The sequence below is a fragment of the Nothoprocta perdicaria genome, unplaced genomic scaffold, assembly GCF_003342845.1.
Source record: "Nothoprocta perdicaria isolate Ctin4 unplaced genomic scaffold, notPer1 scaffold_12, whole genome shotgun sequence".
Taxonomy (NCBI): domain Eukaryota; kingdom Metazoa; phylum Chordata; class Aves; order Tinamiformes; family Tinamidae; genus Nothoprocta; species Nothoprocta perdicaria.
The window spans coordinates 7,940,647-7,963,302 of record NW_020454316.1 but is presented as its reverse complement, the minus strand read 5'-3'; the positions used below and the strand labels follow the sequence as shown (position 1 = coordinate 7,963,302).

At 41.8% G+C, this 22,656-nt stretch overlaps 1 long non-coding RNA gene across 1 annotated transcript; it reads left to right on the top strand.

Annotated features, from left to right (window-relative positions):
* Positions 1-20,858: 20,858 nt before the first annotated feature.
* Positions 20,859-22,656, top strand: LOC112960011. The gene is made up of 3 exons (XR_003251693.1): positions 20,859-21,050; positions 21,476-21,520; positions 22,017-22,656. It is a non-coding gene; the product is annotated as an uncharacterized LOC112960011 (long non-coding RNA).

Below are 22,656 nucleotides of genomic sequence, written 5' to 3'. Positions count from 1 at the left end.
CTGTGCCTTTGTTAATGCTCAGGCTTTTTGTAAAGGTTAGGTTGTGTTTGATAAAAGGTATAGGTTATGATCGCAGATGCTAATGTGGTAGTTGCAATTTCTGTCTGATGTTACACTGATTTCATGCAACTTGGAATAATTCCATGCTCCACCTGTATCTGTTTATTTTTTGTCCTCCCCTCCTTCCCCCCCCCCCCCCCCGAAATAATGGATGCTTTTCATAGATTACATATTCTAAGAATACTTTGTATTTTTATGAAGTAGATGTATCCTTTCCCTACATCCTGAAAAGCACTCGGGGCTATGGAAAAGCATTTTGGGAGTTGTTAGAACCTGGTAATGTTTGGGAGACAGCAGCAAAGTAAAGATTCCTGCTTTCTTCACAAGACTTGCTTACAGGATCACCCCTCTTAAAAATGTGTAGTACTTGGTGTGCCAGAGAAGGAGGAAAGTCTTAGCATGGGATTCTGGCTGCTTTGCCATGTTCGCCTGTCAAAAAGTAGTGTTAGAGTCAGCCTGCCGAGCAGCTGCTGTTGGTACAGAGGAAGTTTCAGGAGCAGAGACATGTGATACAGGAACTGTGTGCTTGAACCATCAGCAAGATGATGTAGAAAGAAGGTTAATTTTCATGGAATCTGTTTATAGTTCTGTGGGTTTTTTTTTTTCAATTCTTTCTTTTGTGTATTGGATTTATACCAGTAGGCATAAGGTATTTCTTTCACAGGGCAGTTCCTGATTTCTTTGAAGCTAGAGGGAGTTCTGCTGTTGCTGGTTGCTGTTGACACCATGATTTTATCCTTCGGGCTTGTGGTTTTCGGAGAACCATTTGAATTCCCTTCTACTTCTGGGCAGTCTAATTTTGGCTGCTGCTGCTTTATAGCTTTGCCATAAACTATTGAGTAATGACTGTGCTATGGATACCCTTATGAATAGCCCTAGTGGTGCTCAGAATGGCAATCTCTAATTGTGGGTGCTTTATTGAGCAGCTCGGATCAAATGAGCTTATCCTATTCCTGTCCTCAYGGCCGGCTCTGGTAGGAGTTACTGTGCTGCTGCTTTCCCCAGCTCGGGCATCTCTTCCTACCTGGAAGTCCTGTTTGAGGGGAGTGGGAGGAAAAGCAGTTTTCTGGGGCTCAGGGGATAAGGTGACCCCCTCTATGCTGTCAGCACACAGTGACCTGAGTTGTCCTTTAGAGCAGAGTCAGGGGGTTGACTGTAGTTTAAACCTGGCCACAGATGGATGCGCTTCCAGCTATGGTTCAGGACTATCCTATGGCTTTGCTTTCACTGGGACACGTTTAACCCATGGTCCTGGCAGCAGCCATTGAGCTGCACCTCGTGGATCAATTACACGGACTGGGGTTTGAAAACAGCAGCAGGAGGAAAGAGGAGAAAAAAGAGCAAATGAGCTGATCAGGGGAATGAAAATAATTTTATTTTATAATTAAGCTACAAAGCAGGATGACAAATTTCATAAACTGAATCCTGTTTCCCAAGACAAGCCAATTAATGTGCATGGTCAGAATGATAGGTGTTTTAACAAGCAGCATGAAAAATAATGTGTTTCAAGTTAGGAAAGTCTCAGTTAAAGCCTTTAACATGCACAGTCAGCTAGATACAAACCACCAACAAATCTATCTTAACAAGCTTTTAAAATGTATTTGGAGTAATGAGAAGAAAATATAGGAAGGCTTATAAACACATATGAAAGTTGTTCCAGCAGTTATAAATTGCATAGCATAGTGAAAGCATTTTAGTTACTGAGCAGCAGTAAAATGTGTTGACTATTTAATTTGTACACAGTTTTAGTTTATAGTGTTTTAAAAGCTGCCTTTTGGCAGAGAGAGAACGTGAGGATGTGGACATACTGCAACTTGGATGACTAACAGCAGAGCTCATGTTAACTTCAAGGTCAGAATTCTCATGGGAGAAAAATGTTCCCGGAGCTCTTGAGATGTACAGGGCTGTGTCTCGTTCTGTTATCAGCTGTTACTTGTGTGTCCCGTTAGCAAAGGGATGCCTGGATATTGACAGTTCATTAAAAGCCGCATTTCAGATATTTTGCCAGGGCCTGAGCCCAGCATCACGCTGGATAGCATCTTCTTCATTCAGTGGACTTTGGCCTGGATATTTACTGAGAAATTGTGTGCACAAGTGTGCAGTAATTAAAGGGAATAGGCTTCTCATTGCCTTTTATAGCTTGGACTTGCTGTACACTTCTTWCATAACCTACAAGCCCCAGAGTCCCTGATGAAGTCTAGAAACTTAATTACAGTTAGCTTTATGGTCAGCATCTGCAAACATAATTCAGCTTAAGATGAAGTACTTTTGAATAGTATACAATAGTCCTCCACCTTGGCAAAGAAGTTTGGGTTCCATCTTTGGCTTTAGAGGAAAGTCATTCAGTTGTAAGAGCGGCAGTTAGGAGGGCAGAACTGACATTGTACAGAACTGCTTTATTACATATGAGAGTCAGCATAGCAGTCTGTGCCATACTTGTATTTCCCTTACGGTAGGGAGAGGATAATACTTGACCAGCTTCCTACCTCGGGACAGGAGGTGTTGGTAAGAAATAAATRAAAATACAAATGAGCAGTGAGCATGGCCGAGAGCAGAGCTTGCACCTTGCGGCCGAGCAAACARCAAGGTGCCCGTGTGACCGGCCGGTTCTTTTGCCCTGTGGGGTCTCAGCTGTGCTGCCGTGGGGYGGGTGAAGCGGGTGGCCTGGCTCGGGTCTAGGGCCAAGCTGAGCTCCACTGCCTCCGGAGTGCCAGAGCTCCTGCTGCCTTCCTTAATAAAGGCTCAATAGGAAGACTGAGTAGTTTGGGCTGGGTAGCACTTGAAATAGAGCCATTAATGTCTTAACTTGGGAAGCATTGGATCAGGAATCACAAATCTTGCACTCTCATTTGTTATAGATGTTACACTGCTGTTCCTTTGCTATTCCAAATTAAATGCACCTGATGATCAGGCTTGATTAAATGGTATTGATTTTATGCTATACTTGGATGGGCTTCACCTGTGAATGCCAGATGCTGCAGATGCAAGTCAAGGAGTTATGGGCAGGCTCTATCCTTCCAAGACAGGAGAAGACTCAGTTCAGTTCTGTGATCATTTCTAAGCTAATGGCTTGGGGAAAGCTCTACTGTGTTGCGGATTAATAAGAACTCTCAAAATAGCAGCCCCAAATTTACCTCTCCTTGTGGTTTGGTGCAATATCCTATGAATCAGCRGTGGTTTGGGCTGTTTCCCTCTCTTTTTTGCAAGATGAGGGCTCCACCCTCCTTAAGTAATGAAGTTTCCCCCGCGGTTCTCCCGGCCTGGGGAAGCAACCAGCCRCTCTCCCAGCACACGCAGCCCGTTTCCAGGGACCACTTGGCCAAGTTGTACTGTAGCATCTGCATTTTATTATGTAAARCTCAGGGGCCTGGTTTTCCATCTCTCTTACTGTCCAGCTGCATTGTACAGATACAAATGGAATGTAGAGAAAAACTCTTTGCAGAAGTGAGACCAGAGAGAGATTTGCCGCTGCCTGCAGAGATGGGCAGGGATTGGCATCCCTGCTCTCTGGGGTCCCTTTCTGGCTTGTGCTCCCAGAAAAGTGGGATATTGTTTAGTCTGTGCTGTCGAGAGTCGTTTTAGGCTGGAAAGTAGCTGCCTTTTGATAACCCTGTGGTTACCCCTCAACTGTGTTCTGGGGGAAAAAAAAGKGGGGGGGGAAACTAGGTAGTAGATTTCAGTGTAAGTTGGCAGCCTGGTTTCCCTTACTTTTCAAGTGTCTTAATTTATCTCTACATTCAGAACTCCTCATGCAAATTATCGCTGACTCTGTTTAACTAATTGGCACTTGTATATGCAAGATTAGTGATCAACTGTATTAATATTATTGACCCCAGTTTGCCTCTTAGYGCTATCTGTTTTTCCCAGGTGAATGCAATTAGAGCATAATTAATTATCAAATAGCTGTGTTCCTTTCATTGCGAGCACTGTAACAATTACACACAAAGATCGGCACAAAATCCTGAATACATAATTCATCATGTTTTGTGCTTTCCCTGTATAATCCATGGGAGATTGGCAAGAAAACAGACACAAGTAGTTGATACATAATGTATTTAAAGAACTATAAAAGTTTCATCCGTGAGGATCCACAGGGAATAGGATGGTTTGAATTAACTTTTAACTATATAGCGGAGAAATGAAATACAGATAAAGGGACAGTTACTGTAACTGGYATCATGCCAAAATAAATGTTGGACCCAGCTGTCCATATTCTTGAATACATTAATGGCCTTGTGCTTTGGGTTGTTTAATTGGATTCTGTGGGGCTGTGAATTGAACTTATTCATGCAAGAGTGTTTTTGAGACCAGGCTGCTGCAGATGCTCTCCTGGCAGAGCAGAGGAGCGAGTTCCTGGTGATGGGAGAGGCGGCACTGGGTGCTGGGACTGTCCTTGCCCAGGGAGGGCTCCAGGTATCCCTCTGGCTCGGCGGGTGGATCTGCTAAAATCACGGCATTAGAGACAGAAATGACTGGTGTCCTTTCCAAGGCCAAAGACGATTCAGCTTCTTTGGCTGATGGGTGGTGGGATAGGACCACATACACCCTTCGGGAGTGAAGGTGGTGAGACCTGGCAGCCCATCGCACAGTGCCTGGRGTGACAGGCACCTCCCGGCATATGTTGTTCGTGGCGATAGCTGGGATAGATTGCTCTGGGTGTCCATGCTTCTGTGCCTGTAAAACAGGGATAATATAAATATCTTCTGTGTAGCATGCCAAGATTTATATGCAAGAAGCAGCGTCACTGTGGCCATCTGGGATCCGAGTGTGCATGGATACAAAGCCTTGCAGAGGACAATGTTTCCCTCATTCTAAACTACCTTTCTGAAGCTCGGGCTTAAACTGTCAGGAGCAAAAACGCRCGGTGTGAGTGTGACAAGAGCAACTTCCGCCGGCCGGGCCCAGCCCCAGCAGACAGCCCGAGAATGCAACACCCAGGGCCTCGGTACCGGGGAGCCCGGTGACCGGTACCGGGGAGGGGGGGCGCGTCTCCCGAGGCTGTGGGTGACACGGGGGCCGCGCGGCGGCGCCACCTGGCGGCGGCGGGAGCGCAGCGCGAGCCGGCCGCGGCCCTCACCCCCGAACACCCTCCCAAATACACACACACACACACACACACGCGCGCGCGCGCATATATATATATATATACATATTTTTTTCTTCTTCTTCTGTAAATTGGCTGGTTCAGTAGCGCAGCCCTCCTTGTGCACAAGCGTTTCCCTGCCCGTGGTCTCTGGCTGCACTTTAGGGCCCTGGGGGGGTCACACTCTTGTGAGGCTCCTGCCAGCGAGGAAGCGGCTTTCCAAGCAGCACCTGAAGGGCTCTGCTAGTTTTCCGAGAGACTTTCCAAGAAGGGGACTCTAGCGCTGCTGAGATCTGCTTTCCAGAGCGATATTTCCTGGTTTGAAATGGAGTAGCTGTTAAAAATGAGAATGTGGAAAGAGAGAAGCAAAAATCGAGGTGGAGCCCGTGCTCCCTGAAGTGCCTGGCAGGGTGGTTGGGTGCAGGCCGCAGGGCTCCTCCTGTGTGGAGACCTCTGTGATACTGAGGGCTGCAGGACACTTTAGAAACCCTCTTGCCAAGAATATGAAAAACAGGCGCTCTATTGCCTCTAAGTTTTAGCTAGCAGATGTGAGCAAGCCAAATTCTTGGTGGCAGAAACCAAATAGAGAGCTGTGCCTTTAATATTGCTCTCTCTCTTAAGGGAGCTTTATATAGGGTGTGCATGTATATTTTTCTAGTGTAAACCTTCATTGAATATGTGCTGGACAGTTCTAAAATCTTGCCATGGYCAACCCAAGTTAGGTCAGAGGATTTCTAGGCTTCATTAAGCCACTACTTTTCCTGCTAGTTTATAGCACTGAGAAAATGTGAACCATAAAGTGCAGCTCTCTAATATCCATAAACATTCYCAGGGTACAGAAGATGATTGTTTCCAAGTCTGTAAACTATGTGTGTGTCCTTAATGATTCCCTCTTAATTTTCTCCGTGTCAGAGTCTGAATTGGGCAGAGTGACTCTTGGTGCATGAAGGCAGAGTCTCTTCCCTTAAATCAAGAGGATTTGCTTTCTGGCTCTCATGTGAAAATACCTCGGGAATGCCTGCAGATCTTAAACCTCTCTCCTCTTCTAGCTCGCTCGCTTGCTTGGGAATGGATCATTTGCTGAACTAAGGTTATTTAAGACTTGATCTATTGATATTTAAGCCCTGGCATGTGGACGGTTCTTCCTGTTGATTTTTCAGGGGAGCTTGACTGTAAAGAGATGTTCTTCACCCTCACCTGCCTTCATTTCTACCGACTACTGAGAGCTTTTTGTAGCATTTTTGYACCTCAGAGGGATTTTTTTCCCCTTTTTTGGTGAAGGAAGACTATTGTCTATGACAGCTGCTATGCATACACAGACTATCACTTGTAATAGCAAGTCACAGCAGCTAAGATCTTTGCTACAACTCTTAATATAGGCTAGGAGGGTAGCAAAAGAATTAACAGAGAAATTTCTTATAAAATATGGCTAATTCCACATGAATTATGAGTTAGAATTCACATTTGGTGCTCAGCATGTTGCTTATGAACAGTTCTCACATGTGGTACTTTTCTGTTTCCCTGAAATAATTAAAGGATGTTTGCAGGAGAAAAGGAAGTATTTTAATGGTGCCAGARCGTAAGTTGGAAGAGCTCCACTGCTCAGTAATTTTTTTAGTCTGGATTTTCTCCAGTGTTACTCAAGGGATAATTTTACCCATTTTTTTTTAATTGCATTTCTTCCTTCAGTTGTTTTGTTGTTGTTATGCTTGGGTATTTGTTCCCTCTGTTTTAGGGGAGTTTCTGGTGATTGGTGTGCAACTTGCCCTTGGTTCTTAGCCCCAAAAGGTGTAGGGAAGGCCAAGCAGAATCTGGTTTGGGAGGGTTCATCCAGGTTGTTCATCTGTTCTTGAACTAGGCAGAAAATGAGAGTTTTAAAAATCAATCTTACTTGGCTGCATCTTGAACATAATGATGGTGGATATGTAAGAGATGTGGTTGGCAAAGAAGAAAAAAAAATAGATGTAAATCTGGACAGATACTTATTCAGCAGCTAAAATAAAAACCACCTTCCCTCTTCCAGCTCTGCCTTGCTGTGTCCACTTCCCAAGGTCTCCTTGTCTCATCCTTGGAAGCTCCTTACTGTGCACGAAATCCTGACTGCAAARCTAGGTCTTTTGGATTGGAGACATGAGCTGATTTAGATCTGGTGACCTTTAATGACCTGTGGAACCTTTAGATTGGTATAAATAATTCTAATGCAACTCTGCAGAATCAGTTTATACCTGCCTGAAAGGCCAGTCTAAACCTTCACTGTGAGAGGATGACGTTGTTACATACTGCAAGTCAAAACAAATCACTTGGGAGATTAGTTCTTTTTTCATCCAGTATGCTGATATAATAAAATAATCATAATAAATCAATCCTGAGGTGAAGTAGAAGAAAGACAGTTCTTCAGATTGCTGATTTCTTTTGTAGATATTGTTGCCCTCCGTGTATTTAAACCAGTAAATCCACAGTCCCAATCCAAAAGGCTGTGAAAGTTGTGCAAATGCTGCCACCTTGGTAGGGCTCATACGGATCTCAGAACTGTAGGTTTGTGGGTTTCCTGACTCTCCCTGGGGTAATTGGAGCTTGGGTAGTCGATAAAASTTGATATATGCTAGGAAGTCAGAGTGAAGAGATAATATGGAGCTCAAGAAATAAGCACTTAGTAGATGTATTTTTTTAAATTTCTTCCTGAAACTGTCCAACTATTTGAACTGAATGAGTTCCTGCATGAACTGGATGAAGTCTGGCATTTTCCCACAAAACCTGCCACAACCGTTGTTCATTTCTATGAGCCATGGCTTCCAAAACTGATCTGTGCTCTTCTRGTTCACGTCCAACTTATGGGGCGCTTACTGGGAATGGCTGGTGTGGAAAAGCAAAAAGYGCCACTCGTTTTGCACCAGAATGTGTTGCAGCAGCTGAATGGTCCTTTGCAGTATTGGAAAGACACTGTGCTTTGAAAGACAGTGTTAGGCCTTAAGTATACCACATAGTGTACTTGTATTTCATTTTCCTAGTTTCTAGTGTACATGTATCACATTTTTTAAAAATCTGTTCAAATTCTTTAATTATAGYTGTTTGAGTAACTCATTTCACTTGGGCTCTTTCCTGGTAATTTATTTTGTAGATGTGCATATAGCTTCCGATGCACCCAGCCATGCTTCTTTCTGTGTTGTTTTGAAGAGGTCAGCAAGGGCCATTCTCACTTTGCTGCTTGCTTTGCTGCAGTCATGATTGGGCTGATCAGTGGGTTTTGACAGTTGAATATTGAGAGGACCAAAGCCCATGTGGAAGATACCAGGTACGGTGGCAGTTTCTGGTCTCCTTGCAGTGACCTTGGATTCAGCTGCATTACACKCCTATAGTGGATGTAAAAGATTTTCTGGTTAATGCATATTATTTCAATTGAGCTTATTGCGAAAGTTTACCCTTGAAATTCCCATAATAATACTAAAAAAAAAAAAAGAAAAAAAAAAATCAAGGCTAAGAGCTTATTCTCAATATGTGCCCTTGTGCCCATCCTTCATTTCCTCTAGACAACGTTATTGTAACACATTGCTGAGTGCTCTTTTTTTTTCCTCCCAGTTAGCTCACTAAATTGGCCCCACTTTCTGCAGATAGGACTGTAACGAGGATGCATGGGCTCATCACCATCTCCTAGCCTCAATAGATTGATTCCCATTTCAAACACACATTGATTTTTGTGGAGCTCTCTGTAGCAACAGAGTTCTGCTCTCAGTGCTTTGTACCCTTGACTGATCAATGTTAGTCTTCAGCCAGAAGTCTGGACATAGCTCGGGTATGAATTTCRTCTTTATGTTCATTTAGAGCTTACAAGCCTGAAGAATTTCAGCCTGAAATACGACAGTGACTTATTAGCAGCTGAAAAGGGAGGTATGTCGTGGGGATATGCAGGGCCCTGAGCAGTGGTTGGGAGCAGTGGAGCTGGATCTGCAGCATCTTAGCTGCTCCTCTCTGGTCACTGCCATCTGGGCAACTGGGGTCAGGGGACAGGATAGGTGGGCGCTGTCTTCTGACCTGACATTGTGCTTGGCCAAGCAAAAAAGAGAAATTTTAACACTTATTACTACTCTAGACACTGAAGTGCTGGATTAGAGCTTGTTCATGCTGTCTGTCTTCTAGTCTGCAAATATTTTGCCTGGAAAATTATCTTCTTCTCCCTGCTTCTAATGGGCTGCAGTTACTTGGAGGCAGAAACGTGCCAGGAGGCTGCAGAAAATAAACTAGCAAGTGGAGAGCCCCACTGAAACCTCAGTGAGAAGAGACTGCAGCAAAGAGTTCAGGAGCAAACTCATTATTCTAAGAAGATATAAAATAGGATGGAAGGAAGTGTCATTGGGATTTTACCCACAGGTCGTCCTAGAAACTTGTCTGAACAAGACTAKAAAAATAATGATACTTGATTATCTAAAGGTCAAGAGTACATTAAAAGGGGAAACAGAACATAGCACATCAAATGTAAAATGTTTTAGAAGTACTTATTAGTAGAAGTTGCTGTATWTAGGGTATAAATATTAATTAAATCTCCAGAAAGCTGGGATTGTGTTGTTTGGGAAGTTCTTAGTTTGTTCTCTCTTTCTACAAATTGATGACCTATCTGTGTCTATACTTTAGCTRGTCAGACTTCCTTATTGTTTTTATTAATATTTCCATAACACTAATGTTAATGGTTGCAAYTTTACAACTTCAGTGAGTTTTAGATTATTTCATATGCTTAAATTTGGGTTTATCACTAAAAAAAATCTATCCTAGAACAGTCTAATCTTCTTGCAGCGATTGCATGGAAATGATTCCATTCTGGTTTGGACCTTCTAGGGGAAATCTTCTTCTCCCTTTCCCTGCCCTGCCAGCAGGTTCCCCTGCAGTGCTGGTTGCTGAGCTCCGGTGGCGGCTGCTGCTGCTGCAGAGGTTCCCTCGCGGTGCCCGGCTCCAGCAGCAGCCACTCCACCCTGCTCCTCTCTTCTGGCCCGGGGAGCAAGGTTGCTTAGAAGCATCATCTTTATTCTGCCTTGTTTGGGAACATCTTGATGCTCTGGATGTTTTCAGAAGAGTGCATTGAGGGAGGGGATCTTSTTTTCTATTTCTATTTTTATTTTTTTTTAACCCTCCTTTTGCCATCTATTTATTAGCATCATCCATGCATGTGTTCTGGAGTTGGATGTACAAAGTGTATCAAGGTCATACAAAACACTTTTGGTTGGGAAGAGGGGGAAAGACATCCCAGCCCCACAAGTCTTCAGCAATTTCTGTCTACTCTGAGCTTTCACTGCACCTTCACTGCTGGTGCGTTTCCTTGCAGAGGGAGGATATTCAGTAGTACTTCATCTTCCCTGTGCTTGTGCTGGCTCGCAGGGGAAATCGGGTCTTTTTAGTATGCAGTTCAGACACTGTCTGCAAAGGTGTCATGGTTTGGATAATAATTTTTCAAACAAATTTAATACCCTGATTTCCTTGGGATGGAGATCAAGTACTGCTCCAGCCAAGATGCACCTAGAGGGCAACTTGTTTGAGTTAAGTTTACTGAAACAGAAATGACAGAATATCAATTCGCTTTCTAACTTCATGTCATATTCGAGAATCAAATAAGCAATTATACGAGACTAAATTGGATGTATTTCAGTATCAGATTTTCAGTCCACTTGTTGTTTTATTTGATTGAGATAAAATAGCCCTTCATTTTCTCTCAAACATGCTYCGATTCTATATTTCTTCTTGGGCTTCTTCAGGGTTGTAGTCTCTCAGCCTGAAAGTTGAAAATGTCACTGAGATATWACCTGTAACCAGCTTATTTAACACCAAAAGCCTTGCCTGTATTAAGGTGATGAATGGCTCTAAGTTCCTTTTTCTCACCACAGAATGACTTGCAAACAGGTGCCAATGTGTTCGTGTTGGCTCTTTCAGAAATTTGCATTTACCATAAACCCCAAATTTGAATGTAAAAACGGGGCCTCACACAAAATACCCTTGCTTGATTTACATGTGTGCCCATGTGTGAATATAGGTCAAAATGGTTATATGCWTCAAGAGGGCACAAATTTAGTTTTGGTGTAGAAAATAAGGCCTTTCCAGATTCTTGCCACGTTCTTCCAARTGTTTGAAAGCCTCTAAGCCTCTAAATACTTCACTGAAATCTTCCTTCTTAAAAGAAGCAGATTTCCGCAGCCTATTCTTTTCTGTTGTTCATTAAATAGCTTTTATTGTAGTTTGGTTTGGTGCTAGATGTGATTCACGCTGATGTTTCTGCTCCCTAACACCATGTAAAGAGACTAGGCGGCTCAGAGGATCAGTGAAAGGAAACTTGAGTGTTTCCCCCACAGGCCCCTGTGTGGGATTGCTGGTAATAGCGCCGCTTCCTGCGCCCCGGTGCACCTTGCAAACGAGCTCAAATCACCCTCCTGCATTTCTGTGTATTTTCAGAATATGAATCCCATCCCATAATGGGACAATGAGCATTTTTTTCCCTTTGTTTCTGTTGCTCTTTTACACAGAATTATTTTGGAAACTCTATTTGGAAACTGTATTCTAAAGCATGTTCTTTATCTGGAACTGCAATGCCCCTCTAGGCCAAACAGAATTTTAGTGAAATATGTAGAGCCTCTGCCAAGTCCCTAAGCCCCTGTGATTCATTGCAGGCTACACAAATTCATGCATTTAGAATAAACATTAAAGAACCTCCAAAAATGACAACAGAGGTTTTACCAGCCCTAAAATTATAGCCCGACCATGATAATTGAAGTTTTGACAGCAGCAAAACTAAAATTTGGCTGCCAAAAGCTGTATTTACTTGTTTGTTCTAATGGACGTGATCGCCATGGATTGTGGAGAGAATTAGCGGTCACGAGGCAGAGGCCGCGGCCGCGCGCGCAGCAGGCCGGGGGCCTCTGCGCCCTGCCCGGGCCACCTTTGATAGGCAGGTGTCTGTGCACAAGTGACGTTGGCTGCGAAGGAGCCATTGTGTCAATTAAAGATTCAGTTACTTTCCTGAATGAAGCTCTCCAAGGAGCTGCCCACAAAGGCCTGTGTGGCTCTTCGTTAGTTCTGTGGTATCTCGCGCTGCCGCTGCCCGCTGTAATGATAAACACAGCGCTTGTTCCGTCGGTGCTGCCTGTCTTTTAGAAACACTGAATTAGCGTCTCCTTTAGCATCTTGTTTTATGATTTATAAATGATGCTCTTTGCAAGCACCTCTGCAGCCATGATTTGGACTTCTTATTGCAAAAATTCCTTTATATCATTCCTGTAAAAGCCAGCTGCTTATCAGTGCATATTGCTGTGAACATATTTGTCCAGCCTCCTGGCTGGAACCCATAGAACCGTAGTTCTGTGGGACAGCGGCAAGTGGGTCCTGCGCTCCCTTCATTCCCCCACGAGGATGTTTTGTTGAATCACAGAACCCTGGGTTGGGAGGGATCTGGAACACGGYTTTGCCCTGCGGCAAGATGGACAGTGCTCAAACCCTTCCCGACAGATATTTGCCTAACCCGGTTTTGTGGCGGTTTCACAGCCTTCTATTCCAGTGCTTAGTACATTAATTTTCTTAACCTCCTTGTAGTTCTTTTTTTGCAGTTTTCTTGTCTTTAGTCCATTTGGACACAGAGAGAAGTTTATTGCCTTTCATTACTATTTTTTTCTCTTACCTATTTGAAAGCCATACTAGCATATTTACTAATATTTTCTCCAAGTTGTGTAGTATATGTTTTAATTTCCCTTCTCGTATTATACAGATAGTCTTTGTAGCTCTACAGATAGACTACAGATGGATAGACTTTGTCATTATCGATTACCATTTTTCCAGAGTTATTCCATAGTTAAAGGACTTTAGATAAAGGGTTTATCCCTTGGCTTTTAGCAACATGTAAACCTATCCCAGCTCAGGAACTGGCCAGGGCCGCTCCTTCTATAGCCCTGTCCTCCCGAGTGCCTGGTCACTGCAGTGGGGAGCGATTTGCTTTCGTGTGAGGGCTCTTAGTGCCCTGCTGCCCAGCTCTTGTCACGGCTGGTGGGGAAGAGCAGAGAGAAACTTAGAGAGCTCTTTGATGTGCTGACACATGTGTCACTATTCACATAGCAGAGCACCTCCCTGTTCCTATCCCTGTAACTTTTCCTGCGAAGATAAAAAATCAGCATATGAAGGTTTTGGGGAGTGTTAGTGATGTCTCTCTGGTGGAACTATAGATATAGGTCTCTGACTTGCACCTCTAGTCCCTCTCGGGAGGAGCTGGGCTTGACTTCACCAGGGTTTTCAGATCCTTTCAACAGGTGGGGCCGCTGATTTCAGGATATTGTTTCAGAATCTCAATCTGTCTTTGTTGCATTTTGCTGTCCTACTCCTCCCACCTTTCCTATTTGAATGTCACCTTTTAAAATCTTCAGCAATATACGGAAATTCTATTGAAATCCAACTGAAGAATTAATCTATATAAAGAAAGAAAAGTAATTCTGAGATGTTTCAAGCTATTTTGACAACTTGTAAATACATATCACAAATATTTTATATAGTAAGCACAAATATATTGCGCAATTTTTCWTTCTAATTATTTTTGGCCCTTTCATGATGTTGCGTGTCAGTTGAAATTTCATCACCCTTGAAAGTGCTACTGCTGAGGTAATTTGACAGTAAGTTATAATTCTGACGTATATTACAATGCTGTAAACAACACCGTCTCTTAATGGTGAAGAAAGCCAGCTTGGAAACTCCACTGTAAAATTAACATGATAAGAGGTAGGAATATTTCCCAAGGCTCAAAGCGAGTACAAGGTTATTGTTCTCCAGAGGCTTCTGATTATAATCATAATTCTGTGTTTCGTTGTCAGTTCCAAGTTACGCCTGGCAGATGACGGAGTTTCACAGATTCCTCCAAAAGAGGAACCAAAGGGTAATGTGACTGACAACAACGGAGCTGGAAGGGTTCCTGTTCATTCATAACACTGGTTTTCATTTCTCCATAGTAAGTGCTTTTTTAAAATCCCCTTTTGCACAGTTCTTCAGAAACCCAGACAGGAGGAGTTGCTCTTTTCACTCCTTTCCACCTCCTTCCCCATCCTYCTGTGCCACAGGAAGAGGTCACTATCCTCAAACGCTCCTTTCGGCTGCTCTACGGAGCACAGTATGTGTGAGCGCTAATGGGCTTCTGACAGCGTCAACCGATTAAGTTTAAATGGTTTTAAAACAGATCATCCGAGCTGGCCCTGGCGATCTCTTCCACTACAGCAGCTGAACTGCAAGATGCCCTGTGGCTCTGGCTTGGTCCCTGCGCCCACAGCAAGTCCTCGTGGCTCTGTCTTCAGGGACTTGTCTGCACGTGCAGGTTGCAGCAGCCATGCTGTGGGAATGCCCCTGACCCAGGCAAAGGTGCCTTTTTTTCTTCAGTTTGATGTTAAGCTTTTCTAAGTACCCCAAACTAAAGCAGGAGGTCCTGTTAATGCTGCCTGAATTAAAGTCTTACACACAGTGAGGCAAACTAACCCCAGAGTTTAGTCTAGCATAATGTTTCCATCGAGGGAAATATCAAAAGCTCAACCATAAAACTATGTGGCTGCACCTTTACAAATTCCCATTTGTCATCTGAATTACAGTAACTTATRCTATGTGTGCTTATAGCCTATGATAAACTTGGCAATTTCTGCTAAATCATATACCAATAAATAAGTATATAAACAAGTTTATTTAAGCAGTGTAACTCTTTGGAAATGAATCCCCATCTATTCTTYATAGGAGGTGAATTTGCTACCTGAAAAAGGCATCACATTTGAAAATAGGAAGTAGGATAAAAATGGAGAGAAGTATTTGAAACTATTGTTCTGTTTGTAAGAATGGATTGAGGACCTAGTCCTCCATTGATGGCAGTGACTGTGATTCACATCAAACTTAAAATCTAAATGATGTAGATTCATCATGTTTATTTTTCATCATATTTAATGTTTTTTATCATTTAATTTAGTGATATACTTTGTTTATAATCATGCACATGCAAAATGTTAATGATATAAAGGAAACATGAAAGAAAAATGTCATGTTTCATGGAAATGAGCTATTATAAATTTCACTATTTGATCCATTGGATCTTGTATTTATGTCTTTAGAACATTTTATCTGCATTTCAGAGCTCATATGTTAGAATGATTCATTTTGTCATCATGATATCAGGTTTAGTTGAGGCTGSATAAGCAGGGTAGTGATTATGGTCAATTGGGTGACAGAAGCTTTCTGAAGGTTATTTCAGCATCTCCAGCAGTTTGTACTGTATCGTGTGAAACTGAGAAACTGCCTATGGTCAGTCCAGAAGGTTACTTTTATGTTCAAAACAGGAAAATTACTCTTTCTAGCTAACAAGCCTCCACATTTCTTATGCATATGCTATGTTAACATTCCTTATACAGCAAATTTTATACCACATTCTTCAAAGAGACTTAAAATGTCTTCAACATGTGTTCAAGTTCGGTGGCATTTGAACATCAGATTCACTTGTGCATCTTAAATACTTTGGCCTTAACCTAGGAATAAGCTCTACAATTTACTCAGCCAGTGATTCTCCATCTAGACTTATTTTTTTTCTCTAATCTCTTATTCTGTGTGTGAAACAAGTTGAACTAATATCAAACAGGCTTCTTAATCCATTAATCTAGCTAGCTTATGTGCTATAATGGGAGCCTGGCTTTCAAGCAGCAACTTTACATTTTGCTTAAGGTTCTAATATTTATACTTAAAGTCTTTAATGGATTAGTGAATAAAACCAACCCTGTTGTGATAGGCTGCTGAATCTRTTTCTATTACAACTTTTCCTTGTGGGGAAGATGGTTCATAGGGTTTTAGAGGCTGAAAGAGCAATGAAATAATGTGTATTCAACTAAAATGTTTGTTTGTTTGCCACACAGTAAACAAATCTGCCAGTTTGGGGAGTACTTGTGTGTGGAAGGGACTCGAGCAAGCCATGGAAAATGCAGGAAAAGGCAAGTGGGACATGAGGCCCAGAAATAGTGAAGGCTCAGAGCTTATTGCAGTTATTTTAGGGGAGCGCTCACAGGCCGACACACCAGTACCAGGCAGGRGGCTCTTGCAAAGGGCAGGGATGGAAGCTGGAAACTAGTGCGAGGTGAGGAACTGATGCACCTGGAGTGTCATCGGCTGTGGCGGCAGGCGCGGTACCAGCACCGAGTGTCGCTCGCCTGCACTGCTGTAAGTGAGAAGCCTGTACGAGGAGGCTGAACGAGGAACACGGCTCTAAGGTCAGATTGGGCAGCATCTTGCCATGCCCTGGGGTTTATTTGCTGTTCAGAATTTCAGTCTTCTCTGACAATTGTTTCTTGCTGCCACAAAACCAAGTACATCCTGCAGTGAAGCACAGCAATAACAAGATTTGAATGTCATTAGGGGCTGCTCCTACACATCTTGTATTAAAGCAGCTAAGTATTTAGCCCATGAATAGAGTTCCTATTATCTTTGCTTTTGAAACCTCAGCATAGATCACTTAACTGCTCTGCAAGGAATCCCATGAGATACCACAACAGCAGTGAAAAAGTAAGRCAAAAAGGGTTGTATCTGATAGAGCTTTTTCATATTTTTCATTAGAGCATGGAGTCATCTTGAATATTGTGCCTAATATAGATTGGCCTCAGTCAGATCTCTGCAGAGCAGAATCTTTTCTGAAAAGCTCTGCCAATTAAGCGCAGCACAGAGGAAAGACTAATGCACAAAAGGCAYAATACGTTTCCATCTTCATAACATGGGGCTTAAAAAAGACACCTTATAGATCCTGTTCACATTTTCGGTCTGTGCTCGGGTAAATCCAAATCTGAGATGAGAATCTGTTTAAGTTTATATATAATCTAATAAACTGTACTGTCAAAATGAAGGGGTCAGATTCCAGGCAAGAACTGTGGCTATTTGGGAAGGTTCAGCATAGGGTAGGGTCAGCCTGTCGTCTCATCAGCAGCTGTGCAAATCAGGAGAACTGGGGGGAGAGGTAATAAAGGTTTGATTTACCTCTATAAAACTGACTGAGAAGAAACCTAGAGCCCTTCATCTTGCTAACGAGGAAATTACCTTGTTCACTTAACTACATCTCACACACAAGAAATCATTACTAAMAAATACACAGTATGCTGACGTTTTACTTATATTTTAATGGTTGAAAAATACGTCTGATTGACAGCACTTCAAATAAATGTTTGTTTAGTCACAGAAAAATTGTATACAAAAACAGGTGGRAAAAAAAGTGTTCCTCTTCTCCCCACTCTGTCCCAGTGATGTCTTGAAGCAGCTACTTCCAAAAAGAAAGGGTAGTCGAATCCAGCTTCATCTTTGACATTCCCCTGCGACCGCAAACAGGTAACTGTGATGATGAACATTGTGTGCAAAGTGAGGCCAAGAGATCAAGGCCATGAAACTCAACCAGTCAATGCTACGAGCAGGACACCTGCAGTCATGCTTGTTTTCTTAGTGTATTTGCAACAATGTTTTAGCAACAGTTTTACAAATTAGTGTGGTACAGTCAGGCAAACTGGCTTGTGCCTGCAAAGATAAAATACGAGATAACAGTTAGTAATATTCTGCTTCCTAGTGCAGCAATAGTGCCTGAAAACAACGTTGACCTCGTGGCTATGCTGTCCCGGTGGTACATGCAGTAGCAGCTGCACATTAGAAGCCATTCCAGGACAAAGGAGAGCCCTATATTTTCACAGTCACTTTGCTGAGTATTTGGGCTGTATTCAATTAGAACTCCTATGATAAAATTTATTACATGGTTCAGTATCAATCAGAATTAATTTTTGTACGATAACTTAACATTTTGTTTGACCTCAAAGGTGGTTTGCATATTATATGCAAGTAACTTATAATACGAATTTCCTGGATAAGTTATTTTATACTATAATTTAGTGTCAAAGACTTAAGAGACAACAGGAGTATGTTTGAATAGTTTTATGCATAATCACTACAGGGTCTGCTTATTTATTCTGCTTTTTATGAATAATATTTAGTTTCTTTTCTAAACCTTCCCTGCCTTTCCTAAAGAGGTAATACTTATTAATGTCACTCCTGGGGAAAAGCATTGTAATTTAAAATCCAGCCCTTAATATGTATTCTGAGAGCTAAGGTATTTTATTCATAGAATGTTTGAATATTCAAAAATTTCTGTGCATTTTGCAGTAGATATTTGAGTAATTGTGCTGTAGCACATGCACTACACAGCTGTAGAGGGTGATGACAGGTAGTGCCTTGTATGAGTTCTCATATGGAGAGTGAGTGTCTGCTGTGCATGGTGCCAGTGCCACAGCCGCCGCGTGGCCTCCTGTGACAGACTGTTCTACAGGCACACAAGCTGCCAGGCATGAGCCAAGCCTGCAGCTTCATGAAAGAAGGGTGGAAGAAGCCACTCGTTTCAGCACTGATTTGTTGTGGTAGGAACACGTGTTATTCAGAAGGTAGAAGAGCAAACATACAAATACCTTCATCTTACCAGGCAGGCCCAAAAGAAGGAAAAGCTTCAGGACTTGGCAGCCTGTGTAAACACTTTCTCAGTGAGATCCCTGAGAAGAAGCAACCACTGTCTGCAGTGGCTCTTGCTGAAAAGTCATTGGATCCACAGTGTCTCTTATGCGAAGTAAACACCAAGTTTCAAAATGGATGGCTCCTGATGGGCATTGAAACACATGTAAAGATGGTTACAAAACTGAGTGATATAATGCGACATAATGTGGTTGTCTTTGTAGGTAGGTGATTCATGCAGCTGCAGGCACGCCAACCAGAAACAAACCACTGATTACATGTGTGCCTAAGTGGCCACTACTTAAGCATAATGGCAGGCACAGCTTAAGCGTTATGAGCAGCTATCTCCACTGTGTTGTGTTGTCTTTACATGGCTCTAAAATCACAGGCCGCTGTTTTTGATGGAGCTGTTGATGTRCGTAGATTGGTTTACTAGCCCTTCTTTACTCACCATCCTTGAATTCCTCAAAGCAGAAATATTTCAAGCCAGAATTGTACAAATGTAGATTATTTTCTAGGTACTCTGCTGTCTGTTACTACAAAGCTGCTGGTTAGTTAGCTCACTCATGGGACTCTTCCTCTGGCTCCTCAGTCTCCATAGGGCTTCAAAAACCTGTCTCCAAGCCTTGCAAAAATGTGAATTTGTTCCCTAGAGGAACATGTTTACTTTTAGTGAATCTCMCAGCTCCTGCTGCTATTTGCGGAGTTTATTTCTTGCAATGGAAGATACGAGCCAGAGGTAAAAGCAAGTTCCTGAAACACTAAAACCAAGAGTTAATTCTCAAAGAKGCCAAAGGTCTGATATGAGCCACAATCGTCCATCCAGCATGTTGCTTTCAGGGAGGTGGTCAAGCGGCACAAGCACATCCCCCTGCTCGCAGAGGACACACAAGGCACTCCTGCCAACACCGCAAGTCCTGGCCTTGACCTGCAGTCAGAAACAGTTTCCCTGCTTCCTGCAGTAAAAAGAGCTATTAAATCAATTACCACAATTATCCCTCTTTATAAAGAACAGTTGTACTATTTTACTAGATACATTTTTGTAGTGAGTTTTAAGCTGGATGAACTTGTATCATTTTAGAAGTTTAAGAATAAGACTATAAAAATATTACTTTTTCAGTTTTAGACAAAAAGAGAGTTATACTCTTTTTCCTAAAAAAATCCTAATTATTGTTTCTGTAGCAAATTACAGTGATGTCAAGGTAAGAGATTAGACACAAGGAGAATGGTGCAGGTAAGTACTGAAGAAAAGCTCTACCCATAACTTTGCATTGGTATTTCATTAAAATAAATATAGTCTGAAAATCTCCCTAACAGTGTTTTGAAAAACTGAAGTCTTTTTTTTTTTTTTTTTTTGCAAGCAGAAATTCCAGTATCATTCTATATGTGAAAGCCCCCCTTCCTTCCTTTAAGTGTTCTTGCCTTCTTTGCTTTTGATTTTCCTTTTTCAGGTGCCACCTGTCATTTAGATGCACGTGCATGTGTGTGCGCGCACACATGCACACACACGTGTGCATTTCACACACGTGCACAAACACACACACACACACACACACACCCATCCCTAGAAGGACTGAGAATGAAAGCTCGAGCTCAAGTCTCCCTTCCTATCTGCATCCAAACAAGGTGCCATTTGCAACAGTCAGGGGCTGGTTCAACGTAGCTAATCCAAAGTAGGTCACCTTCAAGAGTCTTTCAGGCTTCTCAACTCAGTAACGCGCAARGATAATAACACAACTTCTAGTTAATGATGGAACATCAGAAAAAAAGAATTGCAGGAAGCTGTGAACTGCAATATCTCCTTGTTTAAGATAGAAAGCCACATGGCAAGAACAGATGGGCAATCCTTCCATGATTATCCTGGGCCACTGGCTGAAATAAAAAGCTGTCACAACACAGAGGGCTGTATATAAAGTACATATACATGACATTTCTCCTTGCTGGTAGTARAAAGTTTACATGATAAAAGACTTTACAGAAAAAGGGAGACCTTAACGTGATGGTGAAAGGAGTAATTTTTTCATTTTTTATCCTTCAGTTCTCTAACATGAGGCATATGCTAAGGTYCTGAACAACTTTTTTTTTCTCAGAAAGGAGGAGGAATTTATATTGCATGATTTATATAAAGTGAACCTGGAAAAGTAGTTACTTAGATTTGACTATATTGAACCAGAAGTGAAAATAAGAATGATTTATATTGCTACTTTATAAATATTGTTTCCAGAATTAAATGCTGGGATTTAAAATCTGACTTGTGCATTTACAGTGACAGTAACTTTTGAATATACAGAGACGCAGTCTGTGTTTGCAAACAGGACAAAACCACAGAGGATTAAGACTGGCTTGGCAGCTGTATAAAAACATCAAAACGAGAGATGTCCCTTGCATACCCATCTCCATTGACCTCCAGGTGAGTTCTGTCCAAGTATACTAACTGGCCTGTTAACTCGTTCTGAAAAGAGCTAAATGTAAAATGGAATCTAGGGGCATGGGGTTTTTTATGAAAAGAAGATACAGAATAATAAATATTCTTGATACAATAGACCTGAATGGCCAAGAATGTAGATGGAAACCATTAATATAAAAGGAGAATGTAAAAGAAGTTAATAACAGWGCTGTAGTTCTTTTTTCCAATAAAATCAAGATATGTTTCCCTTTCTTCTAGAGTTCTGGAACATGCTGGGATTTCCTCCCCGCCCCCAGCCCCRTGTTCTTTTTAAAGAAAGGAAGCAATGAATTGGACGCGTTGCAGAGCAGACACTGAACTCTAGTCTGGGAAGGGGAAATCTTTATCAAGCTCTTAGAGAAGCTTCTTAACCTCTTTCATTCTTTCAGATCTGACATGTAGAGCCTGGAGACTGCCCACTTTTCTGGGAGAAGGTATGTCCTCCATTTGCGGAATATTTCACTAACATGATTAGGGCTGCTATATTGTTCCTGTTAGCAACAAAGTCTAGAAAAAAAATGAATTTGTCATTGAAAGGGAGAATTACCTCTTTTCAGGAAGATACCTCTGCTCTACCACTGTTGCAGACTAGGTATAAAAACCTGCCCACGGTCTATTTTGAATCTTTTCTATTCCTAAGAGGAAAAGGAGCTAAGATTTTTTGAAATTCTAGGAATACACAGATTTGGTAAGTGTTTGGGATTCTTCACTGATCTTCTTTTAAGAATATTGGATACCTGAGTATACTAGGTATCTATTCTTAGAAAAATCAATGAATTCCCAGGTAGCTTTTCCCCTAAAAACTCACCATGATGAAATATATCTGAAACCTAAATTTTGATGCAATGGGGTTGATGCAATGGGATTGTTTCTAAGAGAAATGCAAATTTTTAATCTGAAATAACTGTCTTTGTCTTTTACTGATTACAGAATGTGCTTCGAAATCATCTATGAGTCAGCCTGCGAGTTGGAGTTCAGATAAGCCTGTAGCGTTTGTTCACCAGATGGACTCTAAGCTCTTCAGAGTACAGGAAAGGATATTGCTTATTAACATTGCTTGAAACTTCATTTATTTYCTTGTACAAAGTCTGATTACTGCATTCAATTTTAGACTATCTGTTGTAAGGAGGAAGGACAGAGTATTTTTATAGCATRATAGGTACAGTTTAGTAAAAATTTTACTGGAATAGACTTTTTCATATAATTCTAGGTAGCCAAGATTGATACCTACCACCCCTCAGATACACCCTTTAGATTATCTATGCAAAGGGTTAAAAGCCAATTTTCTTTCAGGATTTTACAGCAAATTAGCCAACTTATATTAGGTTTAAAACACCTCTTTGACAGTTAAGTGCAACAATAATAATGCTTTTCTATTAAATATCAAATTGTTTTTTTCTCTCGTATACTTGGGCTAGCTGCTAATAGTCTCACATAACATGGACATCAGAGATTTTCAGACAAGTAATTCTCCCTTGTGTTGCCAGATTAAATCTTTCTTGATGCAACACAGATCACTCAAGCTGCCATCATTCATGAACGTGATAATCAGAAAAAATCAATTTTATGG